Genomic DNA, 21166 nt, shown 5'->3' on the forward strand with positions numbered 1-21166 from the left:
AGATTCTCCAAGCAAAAATACTGGAGCTGGTTGCTATATCCTCCTCCAGGGGATCTTCCCAACCCAGGGGATTAAATCCAGGTCAGCCTTATTGCAGATGTATTCTTTATCGTCTGAGCCACCAGGGAAGCCCCCCTCCCTTTTTTTTTTTTTTGTCATTTAAGCTCTCTAAAAAGTATCTGAGAGTATATTTTCCACAGGCCTACTTTTTAAACAACCACAGTGAAACCTGGGAGAGAAGAGACAAAGGAAGAGGCAGAGGAGGAAGGAAGGAAAAGAAAATTGGTTGAGGGTGCAGCTGAAGAGGACAAGTTCAGCCAAGGGTCAAGGGTGAAAGGGTAGAATTATCCTCAAATTTGTGTTGGTCTAGACTAATGAAACTCCACTACTTTGGCCACCTCATGTGACGAATTGACTCATTGGAAAAGACTCTGATCAGATCAGATCAGATCAGTTGCTCAGTCGTGTCCGACTCTTTGCGACCCCATGAATCACAGCACACCAGGCCTCCCTGTCCATCACCAACTCCCGGAGTTCACTCAGACTCACGTCCATCAAGTCAGTGATGCCATCCAGCCATCTCATCCTCTGTTGTCTCCTTCTCCTCTTGCCTCCAATCCCTCCCAGCATCAGAGTCTTTTCCAATGAGTCAACTCTTCACATGAGGGGGCCAAAGTACTGGAGTTTCAGCTTTAGCATCATTCCTTCTAAAGAACCCCCAGGACTGATCTCCTTTAGAATGGACTGGTTGAATCTCCTTGCAGTCCAAGGGACTCTCAAGAGTCTTCTCCAACACCACACTTCAAAAGCATCAATTCTTCAGCACTCAGCTTTCTTCACAGTCCAACTCTCACATCCATACACGACCACAGGAAAAACCATAGTCTTGACTAGACGAACCTTTGTTGGCAAAGTAATGTCTCTGCTTTTGAATACGCTATCTAGGTTGGTCATAACTTTCCTTCCAAGGAGTAAGCGTCTTTTAATTTCATGGCTGCAATCACCATCTGCAGTGATTTTGGAGCCCAAAAAAATAAAGTCTGACACTGTTTCCACTGTTTCCCCATCTATTTGCCAGGAAGTGATGGGACCAGATGCCATGATCTTAGTTTTCTGAATGTTGAGCTTTAAGCCAACTTTTTCACTCTCCTCTTTCACTTTCATCAAGAGGCTTTTGAGTTCCTCTTCACTTTCTGCCATAAGGGTGGTGTCATCTGCATATCTGAGGTTACTGATATTTCTTCCAGCAATCTTGATTCCAGCTTGTGTTTCTTCCAGTCCAGCGTTTCTCATGATGTACTCTGCATAGAAGTTAAATAAACAGGGTGACAATATACACGTACCTTGACATACTCCTTTTCCTATTTGGAACCAGTCTGTTGTTTCATGTCCAGTTTTAACTGTTGCTTCCTGACCTGCATACAAATTTCTCAAGAGGCAGGTCAGGTGGTCTGGTATTCCCATCTGATGCTGAGAGGGATTGGGAGCAGGAGGAGAAGTGGACGACAGAGGATGAGATGGCTGGATGGCATCACTAACTCGATGGATGTGAGTTTGAGTGAACTCTGGGAGTTGGTGATGTACAGGGAGGCCTGGAGTGATACAATTCATGGGGTCGCAAAGAGTTGGACATAACTGAGCGACTGAACTGAGCCTAATGTACTTCTCCAGTTATGCAAGGTTGCAAGTATCAATTTAAGATTCTCTTAGGGCATGATGCAGGTCAGGAAGCAACAGTTAGAACTGGACATGGAACAACAGACTGGTTCCAAATAGGAAAAGGAGTACGTCAAGGTTGTATATTGTCACCCTGCTTATTTAACTTATATGCAGAGTACATCACGAGAAATGCTGGGCTGGAAGAAGCACAAGCTGGAATCAAGATTGCTGGGAGAAATATCAATAACCTCAGATATGCAGATGACACCACTCTTATGGCAGAAAGTGACGAAGAACTAAAAAGCCTCTTGATGAAAGTGAAAGAGGAGAGTGAAAAAGTTGGCTTAAAGCTCAACATTCAGAAAACTAAGATCATGGCATCTGGTCCCATCACTTCATGGCAAATAGATGGGGAAACAGTGGAAACAGTGTCAGACTTTATTTTTTTGGGCTCCAAAATCACTGCAGATGGTGATTGCAGCCATGAAATTAAAAGATGCTTACTCCTTGGAAGGAAAGTTATGACCAACCTAGATAGCATATTCAAAAGCAGAGACATTACTTTGCCAACAAAGGTTTGTCTAGTCAAGGCTATGGTTTTTCCTGTGGTCATGTATGGATGTGAGAGTTGGACTGTGAAGAAAGCTGAATGCTGAAGAATTGATGCTTTTGAAGTGTGGTGTTGGAGAAGACTCTTGAGAGTCCCTTGGACTGCAAGGAGATTCAACCAGTCCATTCTAAAGGAGATCAGTCCTGGGGGTTCTTTGGAAGGACTGATGCTAAAGCTGAAACTCCAGTACTTTGGCCACCTCATGTGAAGAGTTGACTCATTGGAAAAGACTGATGCTGGGAGGGATTGAGGGCAGGAGGAGAAGTGGACGACAGAGGATGAGATGGCTGGATGGCATCACCGACTTGATGGACGTGAGTCTGAGTGAACTCCGGGAGTTGGTGATGGATAAGGAGGCCTGGTGTGCTACAATTCATGGGGTTGCAAAGAGTCGGACACGACTGAGCAACTGAACTGAACTGAACTTAGGGCATGAAGGAAGAAATGTTCACATATTGAGATATGGGGAAGTCATTCTGGCTTATACCAGATTTGGCTTGAACTTTATGCTCACTAGAATAACCTGTCTTATGGTCTGTAAACACGCATTGTACATCTGCTTTAACCATTAAAGGAAAGATATTTTTAAAAATCAAAATGGAGTTACTATGGTTCAGGCATACCAAATAGAGCTAAGCGGCCATTGTAGATACAGTTTCAGACACATTTCTACACCACTGGAACTTGAGTTTTCTTTTTTTTCAAGTTTTTTTTTTTTTTTTTTTTTTTATGTTAACCATTTTTTTTAAGTCTTTATTGAATTTGTTACAATATTGTTTCTGTTTTATGTTTTGGTTTTTTTCTTTTCTTTTTTTTTTGGCCGTGAGGCATGTGGGATCTTAGCTCTTCCACCAGGGATCAAACCCCCCCCCCCCCTGCATTTGAAGGTGAAGTCCTAACCACTGGACCACCAAGGAAGTCCCAAATCATTTTAATAATCACTTCCCATTGCTGGAAAATAAGTAGGTTTGGATTGGGGAAATAAGTTTAGTTCTGGACTTTGAGATGCCTGTGAAACATGTAGTGTCGTGATCGAATGTCATTTATTTATATGGACAAACCTGAAGCCCAGGGAAGAGATCTGGCCTGAGGACAGAGGTTTGAAAGGCATTTCAGCATATGTAAGAGTGTGGGACCTGCCCAAGAAGTAGGGCCTCCTCCTGCAAAGACGGGCCCTAACATGATATCCTCTAGAAGAACCCAGGGACACTGACTTTTAACTGCCAACCACTCTTTCCCAGGAATTCAGTAATTCTTTGAAAATACCTTTTCTGTAGTTCTTACCATACTGCCCTATCGTTATCTATTTACATATCTGTCTTCCCTGATAAATAGCGTGGTGAGCCAAGACAGGACTATAACTTGATCATATGTTTTATAGTCCTGGAAAGCAAGAAAACCTTCAATGGCTGAATGGAAGGATAGGGACTTCCCTGGTGATCCAGAGGTTAAGACTCCATACTCCCAACGCAGGGGGCACGGGTCTGATCCCTGGTTGATCCCTGGTCGGCACAGTGGAAAAAAAAAATGAAGGATAAATGAATGAATAAATGAAAGACCACTCATATGTAGATAAAAGTCAAATAAACATATTAGGAAACAGAACCATGAAAATGAATAGGTACTGGTTGCTAACATTTACTGAACCAGCTAATTCCCACTAAGCTGCAATTGGAGAATAGTGTAGTATATCAAGTGGGAAATGCAAAGAACGTGTGTTTAGAATACACTGCACTTCTCTCTTGAACTTACTCATTTCCAAAGACTATTTCTGATTACACGGATTTTTTTTTTTTTTTGATTACACAGATTTATCCATCTGCTGCTTAATCAGGAGAGATTTTCCCACTAGGTTTACAGATTATATTTTGAAAATACTTTTCTTTTTGTATGAACTGAGTAGTAGTAACTGAAAGTGGGGTCCAGCTACTCACCTCTCAAAAGCTGGTAAAGAGGCCAGGCTGGTGGAAAGAAAAGTATGGTGGGTGGGGGTGGGGGAAGAACGCCTGTCCAAAGGCCTGCTCCCTCCCGCTGACAATCAGTGGGCAGGAGCTGTTACACACAGAGGAAGGGGGCTCCATGCGGAGCACAGCCAGCTCTGACAGCTGTCTTGAAACTGGTCATGCAGTGGTCTGACCAACATCATCTTGATGGTATTAGGTACAGTTAGTCTTCAGTTCAGGCGTGGTTTGTCCCATTTCCTTGAGGTCAAGTTTCAAAATTGTGGCAGCTTATGTCATGACTGGCTTCCCAGGTGTGGCCAGTGGCAAAGAATCTGCCTGCCAATGCAAGAGACGTGAGAGATGTGAGTTTGATCCCTGGGTTGGGAAGATCCCCTGGGTTGGGAAGATCCCCATGAGAATCTCCATGGACAGAGGAGCCTGGCGGGCTGCAGTCCAAGGGGTTGCAAATAGTCGGACACGATTGAAGCGACTTACCACATTACACACACACATCATGGCTACAGTTTGGTTATCATGGAGTTAATTTCTTCCACCTGTCGGGGGTTTCAGTATCTACAAGACAGCTCACAGGATACAGCTCAGAATACTGTCTACAGCTCTTGAGGAGGAACTAAATGTTTTTGACTATGTTTAATGACTAAACTGTTATTATGTGGTATGTGGTCTCCTTTGTCTTTCTTTGTTTCTCACTTCTCTGATTAAACTTATTCTTTGACTCAGGCTTTTCCACAAACCAAAGGTAAGCAGAGGACATGGCGGGGAAGGATCATAGGGTCCTGCTCCCTTCCAGTAGGAAAAACAAAACAAACCAACAAAATTAGAAAATGCCTTAAGATTTTGTGAATTACAGAGATCTATGTTTTTTATTCTTATCTTTTTTACCAAATAAAAGATTTAAAATAAATTAAATGGCTTTCAGTTCAGTTCAGTCGCTCAGTTGCTCTTTGCAACCCCATGAATCGCAGCACGCCAGGCCTCCCTGTCCATCACCAACTCCCGGAGTTCACTCAGACTCATGTCCATTGAGTCGGTGATGCCATCCAGCCATCTCATCCTCTGTTGTCCCCTTCTCTTCCTGCCCTCAATCCCTCCCAGCATCAGAGTCTTTTCCAATGAATCAACTCTTCGCATGAGGTGGCCAAAGTATTGGAGTTTCAGCTTTAGCATCAGTCCTTCCAAAGAACACCCAGGGCTGATGTCCTTTAGAATGGACTGGTTAGATCTCCTTGCAGTCCAAGGGACTCTCAAGAGTCTTCTCCAACACCACACTTCAAAAGCATCAATTCTTCAGCACTCAGCCTTCTTCATAGTCCAACTCTCACATCCATACATGACCACAAGAAAAACCATAGCCTTGACTAGATGGACCTTTGTTGGCAAAGTAATGTCTCTGCTTTTGAATATGCTATCTAGGTTGGTCATAAGTTTCCTTCCAAGGAGTAAGCATCTTTTAATTTCATGGCTGCAGTCACCATCTGCAGTGATTTTGGAGCCCCCAAAATAAAGTCTGACACTCTTTCCACTGTTTCCCCATGTATTTGCCATGAAGTGATGGGACCAGATGCCATGATCTTAGTTTTCCGAATGTTGAGCTTTAAGCCAACTTTTCCACTCTCTTCTTTCACTTTCATCAAGAGGCTTTTGAGTTCTTCTTCACTTTCTGCCATAAGGGTGGTGTCATCTGCATATCTGAGGTTATTGATATTTCTCCCGGCAATCTTGATTCCAGCTTGTGTTTCTTCCAGTCCAGCATTTCTCATGATATACTCTGCATATAAGTTAAATAAACAGGGTGACAATATACAGCCTTGACGTATTCCTTTTCCAATTTGGAACCAGTCTGTTGTTCCATGTCCAGTTCTAACTGTTGCTTCCTGACCTGCATAGAAATTTCTCAAGAGGCAGATCAGGTGGTCTGGTATTTCCATCTCTTTCAGAATTTTCCACAGTTTATTGTGATCCACACAGTCAAAGGCTTTGGCATAGTCAAGAAAGCAGAAATAGATGTTTTTCTGGAACTCTCTTGCTTTTTCCATGATCCAGTGGATGTTGGCAATTTGATCTCTGGTTCCTCTGCCTTTTCTAAAACCAGCTTGAACATCAGGAAGTTCACGGTTCACATATTGCGAAAGCCTGGCTTGGAGGATTTTGAGCATTACTTTACTAGTGTGTGAGATGAGTGCAATTGTGCGGTAGTTTGAGCATTCTTTGGCATTGCCTTTCTTTGGGATTGGAATGAAAACTGACCTTTTCCAGTCCTGTGGCCATTGCTGAGTTTTCCAAATTTGCTGGCATATTGAGTGTAGCACTTTCACAGCATCATCTTTCAGGATTTGGAATAGCTCAACTGGAATTCTATCACCTCCACTAGCTTTGTTCATAGTGATGCTTTCTAAGGCCCACTTGACTTCACATTCCAGGATGTCTGGCTCTAGGTGAGTGATCACACCATCGTGATTATCTGGGTCGTGAAGATCTTTTTTGTACAGTTCTTCTGTGTATTCTTGCCACCTCTTAATATCTTCTGCTTCTGTTAGGTCCATACCATTTCTGTCCTTTATCGAGCCCATCTTTGCATGAAATTTTCCTTTGGTATCTCTGATTTTCTTGAAGAGATCTCTAGTCTATAAAACCTTTGATTTTTATACCACAGAGTGCAACATATTTTATTTAACTTGATAAAATATAGTTGATTTATGTAGATTTTAAGAAGAGTCTATATAACAATTTAAATCATATGCCCATAGGTGGTTGTTGCTGTTTAGTTGCTAAGTTGTGTCCAATTCTTTTGCAACCCCATGGATTGGTAGCCTGCCAGGCTCCTCTATCCATGGAATTCTCCAGGCCAGAATACTGGAGTGGGTGGCCATTTCTCCATGGGATCTTCCTGACCCAGGGAATCAAACCTATGTCTCATGTCTCCCGCATTGGCAGGTGGGTTCTTTACCACTAGCGCCACCTGGGAAGACTGAACATGTATGCTCTGCTATATGTAAAATGGATCACCAACAAGGACCCAGTGTAAAGTGCAGGGAACTCTGCTCAATGTTATGCGGCAACCTGGATGGGAAGGGAGTTTGGGGAGGGATGGATACATGTACATGAATGGCTGGGTCCCTCTGCTACTCACCTGAAACTATCACAACATTGTTAATTAGTTATACCCCCATACAAAATAAAAAGTTAAAAAAAAAATGACATAAAAGGAAAGAAAGAAAGTAACCAGCTTAATATATCAAAGAGATGTATTTTGGGGTGGCATATTCTGCTCTCCATCAGGGACTATTGGAGATCTCTGAAAAGGACTGCTCCTTTTCAGATGCTCCAGAGTCTATACAATGCTTCTGATAATGTTGCTTAAATAAGTTTGAGATCAAACCACTGGACTGGATAAAGACTGCCAGAACTGTAGTAGAGAAGCTGATGAGTTCATAAAACCACCAACCAAGATCAAGCAGAACAAGAAATAATTACATGGGACTGGATGAACTGATGAAGGATAATTATGGCCTTTGTTTGTAACCTTGCTGTTTGTCTAATGTTCTGTATCCTGGATTCAAGGAACTCCTTTCTCTTTTCTCTTAAATTATCTGTAACTCTAACAGTTTAACAGATTATACTTCTGTAAACAGAAATGAAACATTTATCTTCCTCTCTGCCTGATTCCCTCCAGAATTCAGAAACTGCCATTGTGTTAGGGGATCCACTGACCAAAACCACTCGTCCTGGCCAGGCACCCTAGAAACCGCTTGTAGGAATTATCCTAAACAGGAGGACCTGGTAAGGAATGTGGAACTAACAAGCTACCACCAACTGGAAGAATTTGGGATAGGGCAAAAGCAGAGAGGAGACGCCAGTCCAAGCGTCCTACCAACCTTCCAGAATCCTTCTCGCTGACTCCATCTTGACTGGATGATGTATGCACACCAGGAAGGACCTGAGTCATAGTGACTGGCCAGAGACAACCTGGAAACTAAATCCATCACCATTAAACCCGAGACTGTAGGCTTTAAGTGGCAGAGCAGTCCTCCTGGGTTCCCTTACCCTCCTGCTCTCCACCCAGGCACCTCTTTCCAATAGTCTCATGCCTTGTCAGCACGTGTCTCCTCAGATAAAAGCCTGATCTCAAGCCCTGGAAGGGCCCCCCCCCCCACGCCTTCCTGCAACAAAGATATGGAGCCGTGTGTTTAGATTTTTCTTCTTCTTCTTCTTCTTTTGTAATCTGTATTCTTTCCCTTTGCAGGTCTCTTACCTGACAACTTTTAACCAGAGTGTTTTCTCCACAACAGTCAACTCGGCGCCTTTTCGTGACATATCCCTACACAGTGGGACAGTATCACCCCCTCCCTAGCCGCCCAGCTCCTCATGCCTTTTGCATCTAATTTCCTGCCACCCTTCTCTGTTTGCTCCATTTACTCCTTTGGCTCCTTTGCTGTTTCTGGAACCTGCCAGGCACACCCTTGACTCGGGGCCTTTGCACCAGCTGTTTCTGGTTTCAAACCCGAGTCCATGTGTCTGAACCACAATGAGGCCAAATGAACCTAAACGTCAGAGTTTAGAGCAGACAAAGGGTTATTTCAGGGCTGAGAAAGGAGAACTGGCGACTTGTGCTCAAAAGACCTGAACTGCCTGATGGTTTTCAGGGAAGGGTTTTTAAAGGCAATGTTTGGGGTAAGACCTGCAGGGAGGCATGCCTTTTTTCTGATTGGTTAATGGTGAGGTAACAGGGTCACCAACTCAATGGACATGAGTTTGAGCAAGCTCCAGGAGTTGGTGATGGACAGGGAAACCTCGTGTGCTGCAGTCAGTGGGGTAGCAAAGAGTCAGACACGACTGAGCAACTGAACTGACCTGAACAGGGTCAAAAAGTCAAAGTGGTAGTCACTCAGTCATGTCCAACTCTTTGGGACCCCGTGGACTGTAGCCCACCAGGCTATTCTGTCCATGGGATTTCCCAGGAAGAATATTGCTGTGGGTAGCCATTCCCTTCTCCAGGGGATCTTCCTGACTTAGGGGTCGAATTCAGGTCTCCCAAATTGCAGGCAGATTCTTCACCGCCGAAGTCACCAGGGAAGCCCCAAGGGAACAGGGTGATGTTCAGGAATTTCAGCTGTCAGCCTCTGGTCCTGTGCAGTCTGGGATCTCAGCACATAATCAACATCCTCCATCTGGGTGTGGGCCTTAGGGCCTCCTCCAGGGGATCTTCCCGACCCAGGGACCGAACCTGTGTCTCTTACAACTTCTGCACTGACAAGCGAGTTCTTTACCACTAGCACCACCTGAGAAGCCCCTTACTTCCTGCAGAATAACTCAAAGATACGCATCAGACTGTTATATGTATGCCTTGAGGCGGAACTAGGACTCTGTTTTATGATTTAACTATTTCTTCTTGACTGCTTCTCCTTTGTTTCTACATTCCCTCACTTCTCTGATTACTAACTGCTTGAATCTGCTCTTTGGAACTCAGGGAAGGCCTAGGGGACTAAAACCTTTCCCTACAAATGAGAAATGACAGGGTGGGGGGTGGCAAGGAGGGGCTATTGTAGCTGCCCCCTCACCCCACCCCACAGGGTCCTGCTCGGTCACATTCCCTCTGCCCTGACTTCTGACTCACTCGCTTTCCTCACATCTCTCTGGGACTTTCTCCCTGACATTCTCCAGGTCTTCACTCAAATGCTCGAACGTCACCTTAGCTTTCAAAAAAGGCTTCACCAATAATCTTATATAAAACAGTCCCTGGCAAGTTGGGTTTCCTGGAGGCAGACACTGAGACAGAATTTAGGATGCATGATGTTTATTAGGGATCAGCACTTAAAAGGAATTTGAAGACTGAAATTCCTGGGAAATATTGAAAGTAAAAGGAGAAGAGGTTGGCAGAAGATAAGATAGTTAGAAAGCATTACCAACTCAGTGGACATGAATTTGAGCAAACTCTGGGAGACAGTGAAGGACAGGGAAGCCTGGCGTGCTGCAGTTCATAGGGTTGCAAAGAGTTGGACACAACTTCTCGACTGAACGACAACAACGTGAAAGGAAAATCTGGGAAAAGCAAAATTGGCCAGAGGGAGAAGTTGAATTGTGATGCCGGCACGCAGAAGGATTGACAAGTTTGACAGGAAACTCTAGAGCAAGAATTGCCCATCGGAATTCTCCTGGTATTGTTCTGAAATGAGCAGGTCTTTATGCCTCTATTATACTTGGCCATTGCTGCTGCTGCTGCTAAGTCGCTTCAGTCACGTCCGACTCTGTGCGACCCCATAGGTGGCAGCCCACCAGGCTCCCCCGTCCCTGGGATTCTCCAGGCAAGAACACTGGAGTGGGTTGCCATTTCCTTCTCCAATGCAAGAAAGTGAAAAGTGAAAGTGAAGTCACTCAGTCGTGTCCGACTCTTAGCGACCCCATGGACTGCAGCCCACCAGGCTCCTCTGTCCATGGGATTTTCCAGGCAAGAGTACTGGAGTGGCATTGGATACGGGCAAAACAGCAGCTGAAACTGACTGTGAAGGAGCTGACAGCCAGAGACTGCTGCTGGACACACCCTGCTCCCCACAGCTGGACAACAAGCTCCTCCTTAAAGTGGAATCTGAGGGGAGCATCTTGGTGTCTAACACCCATCCCTCCACCCCCATTTTAATTAGGGGGTGCCCTGCATTAGGGCAGGGACTTGGTCTCTAATAATCACCGATATATTACCAGCCCTTAGAATGCTGCCTGGTTCATTATTTGTTAAATGCATGAATGAATGAAACGAATTGGATTAGATTGGAAACTTAAGCCTATGTATGAAATGATGCTTTAAAAATGTTTTCCCAATGAATAATAGAGCTCCTTCAGTCTTTCATCTTCCCTGGTGGCTCAGACACTAAAGACTCTGGGTTTGATCCCTGGCTAAGGAAGATCCCCCTGAGAAGGGAATGACAACCCTCACCAGTGTTCTGGTGAGACTTCCATGGACAGAAAAGTCTGGCGGGCTCCGGTCCATGAGGTTGCAAAGAGTTGAACATGACTGAAGTGACTAACACACACACACAATCTTTCCTCGTGAAAACCTTTTAATCAATTTCCCCATGCCTGTTATCTCATGGAGCCATGGAATAACAAAGTGATCATGCATCTAACAACTGGAAAAGAAGTGTCCTCTGTGTTCTCTTCAGGCAGATTTTCCTCTGGACAGTGTTTTAATCTGCACAGGCTGCCATCACAAAATACCACAGACAGGTGTCTTAAACAGCAGAAGTTTGTTTCTCAGTTTCAGAGGCTGGAAGTCCAAGATTAAGGCACTGGCTTATTCAGTGCCTGGTGAGAGCTCTCTTTCAGCTTGCAGACAGACGCCTTCTCCCTGTGGCCTCATGTGGCCTTTCTCCAGTGCATGCATGCGGAGAGAAAGAGATCCATTTTTCTTCCTAAAAAGCCACTAACCCCATCATGAGCAGCCCATCCTCATGACTTAATCCAACTCTAATTACCTCCCCAAGTCCTCACCTCCAAATACCACTGAGTTAGGCATTAGGGCTTCAACGTATGGATTAGGTGGGGGTGAGGCAGAGGCACTCAGTCCACAAAAGGCTGCAGGGCAGAGTCACAGAGCACTGGACACAGCATCTGAAGACCCAGGTTTTTAGTGCTAGGTCTGTTACTGAAGGACTTTGACCTTGGACAAGTCACAGCTTTCTTGGACATAAGTTTCCTTACCTAAAAATAAGGGAGTTCAGGGACTTCCCTGATGGTCCAGTGGCTAAGGGTCCATGCTCCCAATGTAGGGGGCCCAGGTTTGATCCCTGATCGGGAAACTACTTCTCACACGCCATAACTAAGAATTTGCATGCCACAACTAAAGATCCCACATGCTGCAATGAAGATGAAAGATCCCAGGCACTCAACTAAGGTCCAGCACAGCCAAATAAATGAATAAATATAATTTAAAAATAAATAAGGGAGTTCAAGAAAGTAAAGGAACTCCCAGGATTTTTTCCATCTATCACATTCAGTACTTTCCTTCATTCAGGCTCTTGGACTCTACACTTGTGTGATGTTTTGCCTAGTTATCTTTAGATATTTCACTAGAGAATAAAAATACCACAGGGCTATTTGAAGAATGTGGGTGGGTAACAGACACTATGAGGAGCTGAAAGAGACAGAAGGGGAAAACTGGACAGGCAGTGGCTGGAAGCAGGTGTCTGTGCAAAGGATACATCTGAGAGATGACATGTCAGCAACAGGCCAGCTCCAAGACTTGGCGCCATCCCAGGGCAGAGGAGCCAGATGAGTCTCAAAGCTGAACCTGGTGTTGGCTTCAGCAGCACCTGTACTAAAGCTGTATCTGCATGAAGTGTGACTGTGTCATCAGATGCACTGTGACAAGGAAAAGGGCATTGTTATCTGCTTGTTGTCTGTGTTTCTCTCTCCCAGATTCCTTCTTCCTGTAGTATCTTTGAGAAGAGTTGTCAGTACTGAGGAAGCACTCAACCAGTGTTTATTAAATAAAAGATAGGGTCTCAGTAGAAGCAACATTTATACATTTGTTTTAGAAAGTAATCACTGGGACTTCCCTAGTGGCTCAGACAGTAAAGAATCTGCCCGCAATGCAAAAGGCCAGGGTTAGATCCCTAGGTCGAGAAGATCCCCTGGAGAAGAAAATGGCAACCCACTCCAGTATTCTTGCCTGGGAAATCCCATGGACAGAGGAGCCTGGTGGGCTACAGTCCATGGGGTTATGAAGAGTCAGACACAACTGAATGCACTCACACACACGTCCTTCCTACCAACGTGTTAACTCTCTAAGGTGTCATATTAAACTTGAATACGATGGTCTTCTCAAGGGTCCCCACCCTTTACAATACCCAGCATGCTGGCTAATTTGTCCCAACACTCTGCAGACCTGCTCCTAAGCCAACCCATCGTTCCAAATGCCCATTTTCTGCAGTCCACGTGGGAAGAAAGAAATCTGCTAACTTAGCAGAATGTCAGATGAGCTGCTTACATCCTCCCACTCCCCAAACTATTCTGTTGGCTCTCATAGTTAGAGCCAGCTATTTGATCCAAAGAGTTTTGTAGAAGACAATGGCACCCCACTCCAGTACTCTTGCCTGGAAAATCCCATGGACGGAGGAGCCTGGTGGGCTGCAGTCCATGGGGTCTCGAAGAGTTGGACACGACTGAGTGACTTCACTTTCACTTTTCACGTTCATGCATTGGAGAAGGAAATGGCAACCCACTCCAGTGTTCTTGCCTGGAGAATTCCAGGGACGGGGGAGCCTGGTGGGCTGCCATCTATGGGGTCGCACAGAGTCGGACACGACTGAAGCTACTTAGCAGCAGCAGCAGCAGCCCCATTTCAGATGCCAACAACTTCACAGCTCCTCACAACTTCTGTTCAGGCTCTGATTTGGCTATAAATCAGATTCCCATAATCCTCTCCTCTAGTTCAATAATTGCTACAGTAGCTCACAGAACCCAGGAAAACAGTTTACTTACTACAGCTGATTTATGATAAAGCACATTTTGAAAGCTACAAATGAACAGCCAGGTGGAGAGGTACATAGGGTGGGCTCCGGAAGGGCTCTGTGCCCACGAGCTCCTATCCCCTTGGAGTTGGGGTGTGTCACCCTCCAGGGATGGAAGATGCGTTCATGACCTGGAAGCTCTCTCAGCCTCACACTTTGGGGAATTTTATGTCGGCTTCATCACATATGCATGACCTATCAGAAACAATCTCCCGCCCCTTTCCCCTTCCAGGAAGATGGGAGGTGGGGCTGAAAGTTCCAAACTTCTAATCTTGACTCGGAATTTCTGGTGACCAGCCTCCCTCTTGACATTATCCAGGAGCCAGTCAAGAGTTGCCTCATTAGGACTTCACTGGCAGTCCAGTGGTTCAGGCTCCACAATTCCAGTGCAGGGGGTGTTAGTTCAATCCCTGGTCAGGGAACTAAGATCCCACATGCTGTGCGCACAGTTGGCAGGTAAGGGGGGTGTGGTATGGAGGAGAAAGAAAGAAGAGTTGCCTCATTAGAACATAAGCCACTTCTATCACCCAGGAAATTCCAAGGGATTTAGAAGCTGTGTGTCAGAAGCCCAGTCAAAGGCCAAACAATAGGACAAAAGACACCCTAGTGCTGTTTGCATCCTTTAGGAAACTATTAGGGTTTTAGGAGCTCTGGGCCAGGGGCTGGGGATAGAGACCAATATATCTTTTCTCTGTTATGTCACAATGTCTTACAATCGACCCTTGAAAAATCATTTCCTTATGTCCCTAATTCACCATCTGTGTTTACAACTGCTCCAAGGGTAGGTCTGAAGTGGTTCATCAACATCTCTGGTGAAGATTTTGTAGGACACCTTCCTTCCTACTGCCTGGGACCCGGCCCATCTGTTTCCTGCCTGGCAACTCTCGGCCTCTCTCCAACCCGAGCTCTCTCAGCCACCTCTGAGCTTTGCTCCAAAGTAAAACAGGACAGACATTTGATTTGTATCATCTTCTTTATATATGTATAATTTTATTTATGTATGGGCGTTCTGGGTCTTTGTTGCTGTGTGGGCTTTTCTCAAAAGTTTCAGAGAGTGGGGCTACTCTCCTTGTGGTGTGGGGGCTTCTCATTGTGGTGACTTCTTACTGCAGAGCACAGGCTTCAGAGCCTGAGGGCTCCAGTAGCTGCAGCACATGGGTTCTAGAACACAGGTTCAACAGTCGTAGCACATGGGTTTAGTTGCCCTGTGGCATGTGGAATCTTCCCAGACCAGGACTGAACCAGTGTCCCCTGCACTGGCAAGCAGATTCTTATCCACTGTGCCACCGAAGTCCACCCCTAGAGCTTTTAAAAACTGCCTAGGCTTAGAATCGACTCCTGCTGGATGCCCACCACCCTTCTAAGGGCCTGAGAGCAATGCCTGCTGTTGTTCAAAGCAGACATTCACCAGTCACACCAAGTATTAGTGTGAAGCTCCTTCGTTTAGTGCTTTTGCATTCTTGATACTTCTCACCATTATCTATGTTTCATTTACCCTGATGGAGAAACTTGGTGCTCCCATCTCTCCACACCTGCTGGCACAAAACATACCAGTCTTTTATATTAGTGCTGTAGCTGTTCAGTTTTCAGATTTGTTGTTGTTGTTTAGTCACTAAGTCGTGTCTGACTCTTTGCACTCCATGGACTGTAGCACACCAGGCTTTCCTGTCTTTCACCGTCTCCAGGAGTTTGCTCAAATTCACGTCCACTGAGTCAGTGATGCCATCCAACCATCTCATCCTCTGCTGCCCCTTTCTCCTCCTGCCCTCAGTCTTTCCAAGCATCAAGGTCTTTTCCAATGAGCCAGCTCTTAGCCATTGGGTGGCCAAATATTGGCGCTTCAGCTTCAGCATCAGTCCTTTCAGTGAATATTCAGGGTTGATTTCCTTTAAGATTGACTGATTTGATCTCCTTGCAGTTCAAGGGATTCTCAGACCACAATTTGAAAGCATCAATTCTTGGGCACTCAGCCTTCTTTATGACCAACTCTCAGATTTATTTATCAAATCCTCTCTTAGGTGATAACATCTTGGAGGTAAGAAGAGAAGGTGTGACCAGCTGTGCAGGAGAAGCAGGATAAATGCCAGACCCTGCCTGGGAGGAACTGCCCTGGACCACTCACTCGGAAAAGCTTGGGGCTGCCATACTCTGGAGTCACCTATCTCCCTGTGTCACCCAGGAATGCAAAGGGAACCTCCATCTCCCCTCTGTTCTTCTTGTGACTTGGAAAAATTTTCAGGTTTTTGAAAGCATCCATTCCTGATGATAACAACAGTTTTCCCACATGGAATTACCACGTTCTCTAAAACCTGCACTCCTGGAGGGTTATTCATTCATTCCTTCAGAAATCTTATAGGTTAGATGGAACAGTTATAACCACTTAACAAATGGCATCTCAAAAGAGAAGAGGAAATTGCCCAGGATGGAAAGCTGATCTACGGATTTGTTTAACAGAGGTTTCCCAGAGGGTGCAGTGGTAAAGAATCCACCTGCAATGCAGGAGACTCAGGTTCGATCTCTGGGTCAGGAAGATACCCTGGAGGAGGAAATGGAAACCCTCTCCAGGATTCCTTCTGTTCTGGGAAACCCCACAGACAGAGGAGCCTGGTGAGCTATAGTCCATAGGGTCACAAAAGAGTTGGCTACAACTGAGCACGCACACACAGAATTAGTTCTCTTCTGAGGGCTTTGCCAGTACTGACTGTGATCCTCGCAATTTAACATCAACTTTTTGTTATAGATGTGAACACGGGGCATGGAGAGGTTGCCAGTCACTGCATTTGGACTCACGAGCAGCAGGCGGCAGGGTGGTCAGATGCTGGAGCCCATAGGTGGTGATACCCGGTGCCCGGCTGGGAATACCTGGGAGACAGCTGGAAGGGCCCCACCTCTGTCTTTGCCTGGCTGGGAATACCTGGGAGACAGCTGGAAGGGCCCCACCTCTGTCTGCAGAAATGCACTGAATCCCAGCTGCTACACGAGAGAGAGAGAGAAACAGACAGCCGTTCACCTCCTGTTCCAGAGTCTCAGAAGGAAAACAGAAAATAAGTGTCTAACAGAACAAAATAACAGGGCTTTTAAACACTCTAAAGAATGATGTTCCACTAAAGGGCCTGAACATAGAATTTTAAAATAAGAAGATAGAATGACTTTTATCCCAATGATCTCATCCCCAAGGATGCAAAAAGGTGGAGGAATAAAAACTGCTGCTGTTTATTAAATAGAGTTTCTAGAAAGCAGGATCTGGTTACCATTTCCTCTAGTTGTCTTGGTAAGTGAATTCCTACACAAAGGAGAAAAAGAGGTCATCGAATCTAAATAACTTCAAACCAACTCCTAAAGCACGCCAGGCAATTATTCTGGTGCCAGAAGCCTGAGCGAGTGGGGCCCTAGGGAGAGCAGCTCAGTTGGGTACCGCCCAACGGGGGCTGCGAAGTCAGCCAATAGAAACACAGGAGGTCCAGGGATATTTGCATGTAGGGTAAACAATGAATAATGTCTTTTAGGATTCCATCCTTGTTGTTTATCCATTTACATTTAGCTGGGCGTTCTGTATTTTTTCTGGCAACTCTACCTTCAACAGTAAAAAAAAAAAAAAAAGTGTGCATGGTATAAGCTCCCCTGGATGTATTAGCCTTCCTGCCTCAGTACATCCCAAAGAGGAAAATTGTACATGATGGTGTAGGGAATTTAAACATATCTGATATAAATCAAATCAGGATAAAAGGGGTGTGAAGTGGATTTTATTACCATCTGTATTTTTTCCTAGTGGGGGAAAAAATGATGCAAAACTACAGGTCTGGGAATGGAGAGAACCAGGGCTTTAGGGGTCCTCCCCTCCAGCCACGGCTTCTTTCCTTCCCCTCTGAACTCAGACCCTGGACTTGAAGAGGAGTAGAGATGGGGAGGTTCATGTACATTTGTGTGACTTGCAGGTCAGAGGCAAACTATAGCTTAATATTTTAAAGTGCACATTAATGTAATAAAATAATCTGATATTTCAGCTATTATAGCCGTAATATAAGCACCTGCTGTTTTTATTAAAAATGAAAATTATATACGTCATACGTCTGTCACTGAAGAGAGCTGAGGGAAATGGGAGTCAGCCTCACTCTGCCTCTGGTTAGTGGCAGAGTGCCAGAGTTAGTGCCGCTCCCAGCAGCAGGATTTTTCCAAAAAATCCTGGCATGCAAAGTCAGAATGAAGACCTTCGAGGTCTCACTCTGTTCTAGAACTCTTTGACCTGACAATTCCTCAGTGTCCTCAGTGGGCTTTTGTAGACTGCAGGGACTTCGTAAGTCAGGGAACCAAGATCCCAACTAAGCCGAGGCACCACAACCACTGAGCCTGAAAGCCACCACTAAGACTCAACAGCCAAAAACAAACAAACAAATATTAAGATGGGGCTGGCTAAATTCTGGTATATTCATTCAATGCAACTTTACTAAGCAGAAAAAGCAACGAATTACAGATACACTCGACAATATGAAAACACCCTAATGCTGGGGGAGACTGAGGACAGGAGAAGAGGATAATAGAGAATGAGATGGTTGGATGGCATCACCAGCTCGAGAGACATAAGTTTGTGCAAACTCCAGGAGATGGTGAAGGACAGGGAAGTTCTGCTGTCCATGGGGTCACAAATAGTTGGACACAACTTAGCAACTGAACCACGATATGGATGAAACAAATTAATCATGCAGAGCAAAGGAAGTCTTGCACAAGAGTTCATGTTGTATGATTAAGCTTATATGAAATTCTGGAACAGGCAAAACTAATGTTTGGTGGGGAAAAAAATTAGAAACAGTAGCTTTCTGTGGTGGTTGGAGGCAAGGATTGAGTGGGAAGGAGCAGAAGATGACATATATTCTGAATCTATATTCTATAACTCAGATTTATGTATTTGCCAAAACACTCAGTTTGTGGTCTTTTGTTATAGGAGCCTTAGAAAACTTCCACAGATGAGGAGGGATATCTGAGTGTGACTATCTTATGTTAAAAAGTCATTAGTTTTTAAATAGTGTTTGTAGAATTTTTATCATACAGTAGATCCCATCCACTCACTCTACTTTTCTGAGTTGTCCTACATGCAAGGACATATTTTTAATGTTGTCTGTCTTATATGCTGTTCCTATAAGTTTGCCATTAAAATACATTAAACTATAAAAAAAAAAAAAAAAAAAACGAACTTATTAGTTTTAAAAAGTTCATTAAGTTTTTCCATTATGGTCCTTTTCCTTCCCTTGCACCTTTTCGCTGAGGTTTCGTGGAGTGAATGCTGACATCCCAAGGACCCTGAAATCACTAGACCACATTTTTCTGTGGTCCCCAAGGATGTCAGGAGAGACTTCTGGCAAATGTTTTACTAAAATAGCACTTTTGACTACAACTTCTTCCTGTTCCTCTAGTCAAGCACTACAAAATAGAAACAAGGTTGGCAGGAGTGAGCTCAGATTTCAGGGAACAGAGAGGAGGGCCTGGCCGTCACCACTTTCTTCAATAAACATGCATGAAGGCCCTTTAATCATCCATTCTGGGGCTCTGCTGAGGCTCTGCTTTAAACTTTCCTGTTGCACTGGAAAATCTGGAACTCATTTGAACATCTCTGGTCTTTGCTGGCTCTCCTTTCCCCTGACTCCTCCCCTTCAGATCATCCTGTGATTGCATCTGCAAGTCCTTCCAGGACCCTGGGGTGTCATTTATCTAAGCCAAAAGTCCTGTCCTCGTTGGGAGCAGCTGGGTGTTCCTTTTACATCTGTCTTGGTTTGAAGATCGTTCTGCTTCAGAGGACAAAAGCATTATCATCTGTGCGGTTTTATTATGCACACTGCACTTATATTGATCTCTTTTCTCTTCTGTCTTTTTGGTTCTGTCAGTACCAAATTTTATTCACTATTACAAATATCTTTTATACTGCAAAATGTCATGAAGTAAATACCAGCTAAATTCAGGATATTCTGTGGCTAGCTGCAATGATTTCCCTGCAGTCTAAAGATCCATTGATTGTTCATTTGTTCAACTAAGTCGTGTCTAACTCTTTGCAACCCCATGGGAGGCAGCATGCCAGGCTTCCCTGTCCTTCACTGTCTCCTGGAGTTTGCTCAAACTCATGTCCATTGAGTCAGTGATGCCATCTAACCATCCCATCCTCTGCCGCCCTCTTCTCCTTTTGCCCTCAATCTTTCCCAGAATCAGCTCTTTTCCAATGAGTTGGCTCTTTGCATCTGGTGGCCAAAGTACTGGAGATTCAGCTTCAGCATCAGTCCTTCCAATGAATATTCAGGGTTGATTTCCTTTAGGATTGACTAGTTTCACCTCCTTGCTGCCCAAGTGACCCTCAAGAGTCTTCTCCTGTGCCACAGTTCAAACGCATCAATTCTTCAGCACTCAGCCTTCTTTATGATCCAAATCTCACATCCATACATGACTACTGGAAAAACCAGAACTTTGACTAGACAGATCTTTGTTGGCAAAGTGATGTCTCTACTTTTTAATACACTGTCTAGGTTTGTCATAGTTTTTCTTCCAAGGAGCAAGTGTCTTTTAATTTCATGGCTGCAGTCACCATCTGCAGTGATTTTGGAGCCCAAGAAAACAAATTTCCATGCATTAGGAAATCAATATTTCCCCAATCCCTTAAAGAGACAAATGTAAAAATGGGTACATGGGCAGTTTTCTGAAATTTATTATTAAATGTTTAAGTATTCAGACTATTAAAATAATTACAAGTTTGTACAATTGCTCTCATGACTCAGGTCTTAAGAATTTCTAATGCATTGCCTACAGCTCAGTTACTAGGTTAGACAGACAACATAATGTAACAGAAATAATTGTCTCATGTGTCAGTCAATTAATCATTCGGTTAAGTCAACAGTTACATGACCAATCCCATAGTGATCACTGCCATTATTGCAAAATCATATAATACTGACTTAGAAGAAAACTTTAAGATCATACATTAAGATTATTCATTTGGAATACAAATTATTTTTTAACACTTCCACTGTATCTCATCACTTTTGATCATCTATTTTAAACCTGTGGACCAGTATTTTATAAATTATACATATACAACAGATGGCTGTTCAAAGGTAACCTGAAGCAAATTAAAAAACTTTAAGAGTCTATTTGAGCAAAAATCCACAAATCAAGCCAGAAGTGTTAGGAGCACTCCAGGGACAGGAGGTGGGGAGGGGTGACAGAGTGGGAAGACTGTTACAGAGAAGATGAGAAGCAAAGGAAGGAATCCACCAGTTGGCTACAGCCTTCAAGTCAAGTCAAGCTGCTCGCTCAGTTGTGTCTGACTCTTTGTGACCCCGTGGACTATAGCCCACCAGGCTCCTCCGTCCATGGGATTCTCCAGGCAAGAATACTAGAGTGGGTTGCCATTTCCTTCTCCAGGGGATCTTCCCAACCCAGGGATCGAACCC

At 44.4% G+C, this 21166-nt stretch overlaps 1 long non-coding RNA gene across 2 annotated transcripts in view; it reads right to left on the bottom strand.

The window, feature by feature from the left end:
* Positions 1–3836: 3836 nt before the first annotated feature.
* Positions 3837–21166, bottom strand: part of LOC147346096 (uncharacterized) — a 39781-nt gene continuing 22451 nt past the window's right edge. For both annotated transcript variants that reach the window (XR_015153918.1, XR_015153919.1), the window contains one exon: positions 3837–4548. This is a non-coding gene — a long non-coding RNA (uncharacterized LOC147346096). The remainder of the gene's footprint in view (positions 4549–21166) is intronic.

Source organism: Bos grunniens, chromosome 24, assembly GCF_055505025.1.
Source record: "Bos grunniens cultivar Pamir isolate PY7600 chromosome 24, Bosgru_T2T1.0, whole genome shotgun sequence".
Classification (NCBI taxonomy): domain Eukaryota; kingdom Metazoa; phylum Chordata; class Mammalia; order Artiodactyla; family Bovidae; genus Bos; species Bos grunniens.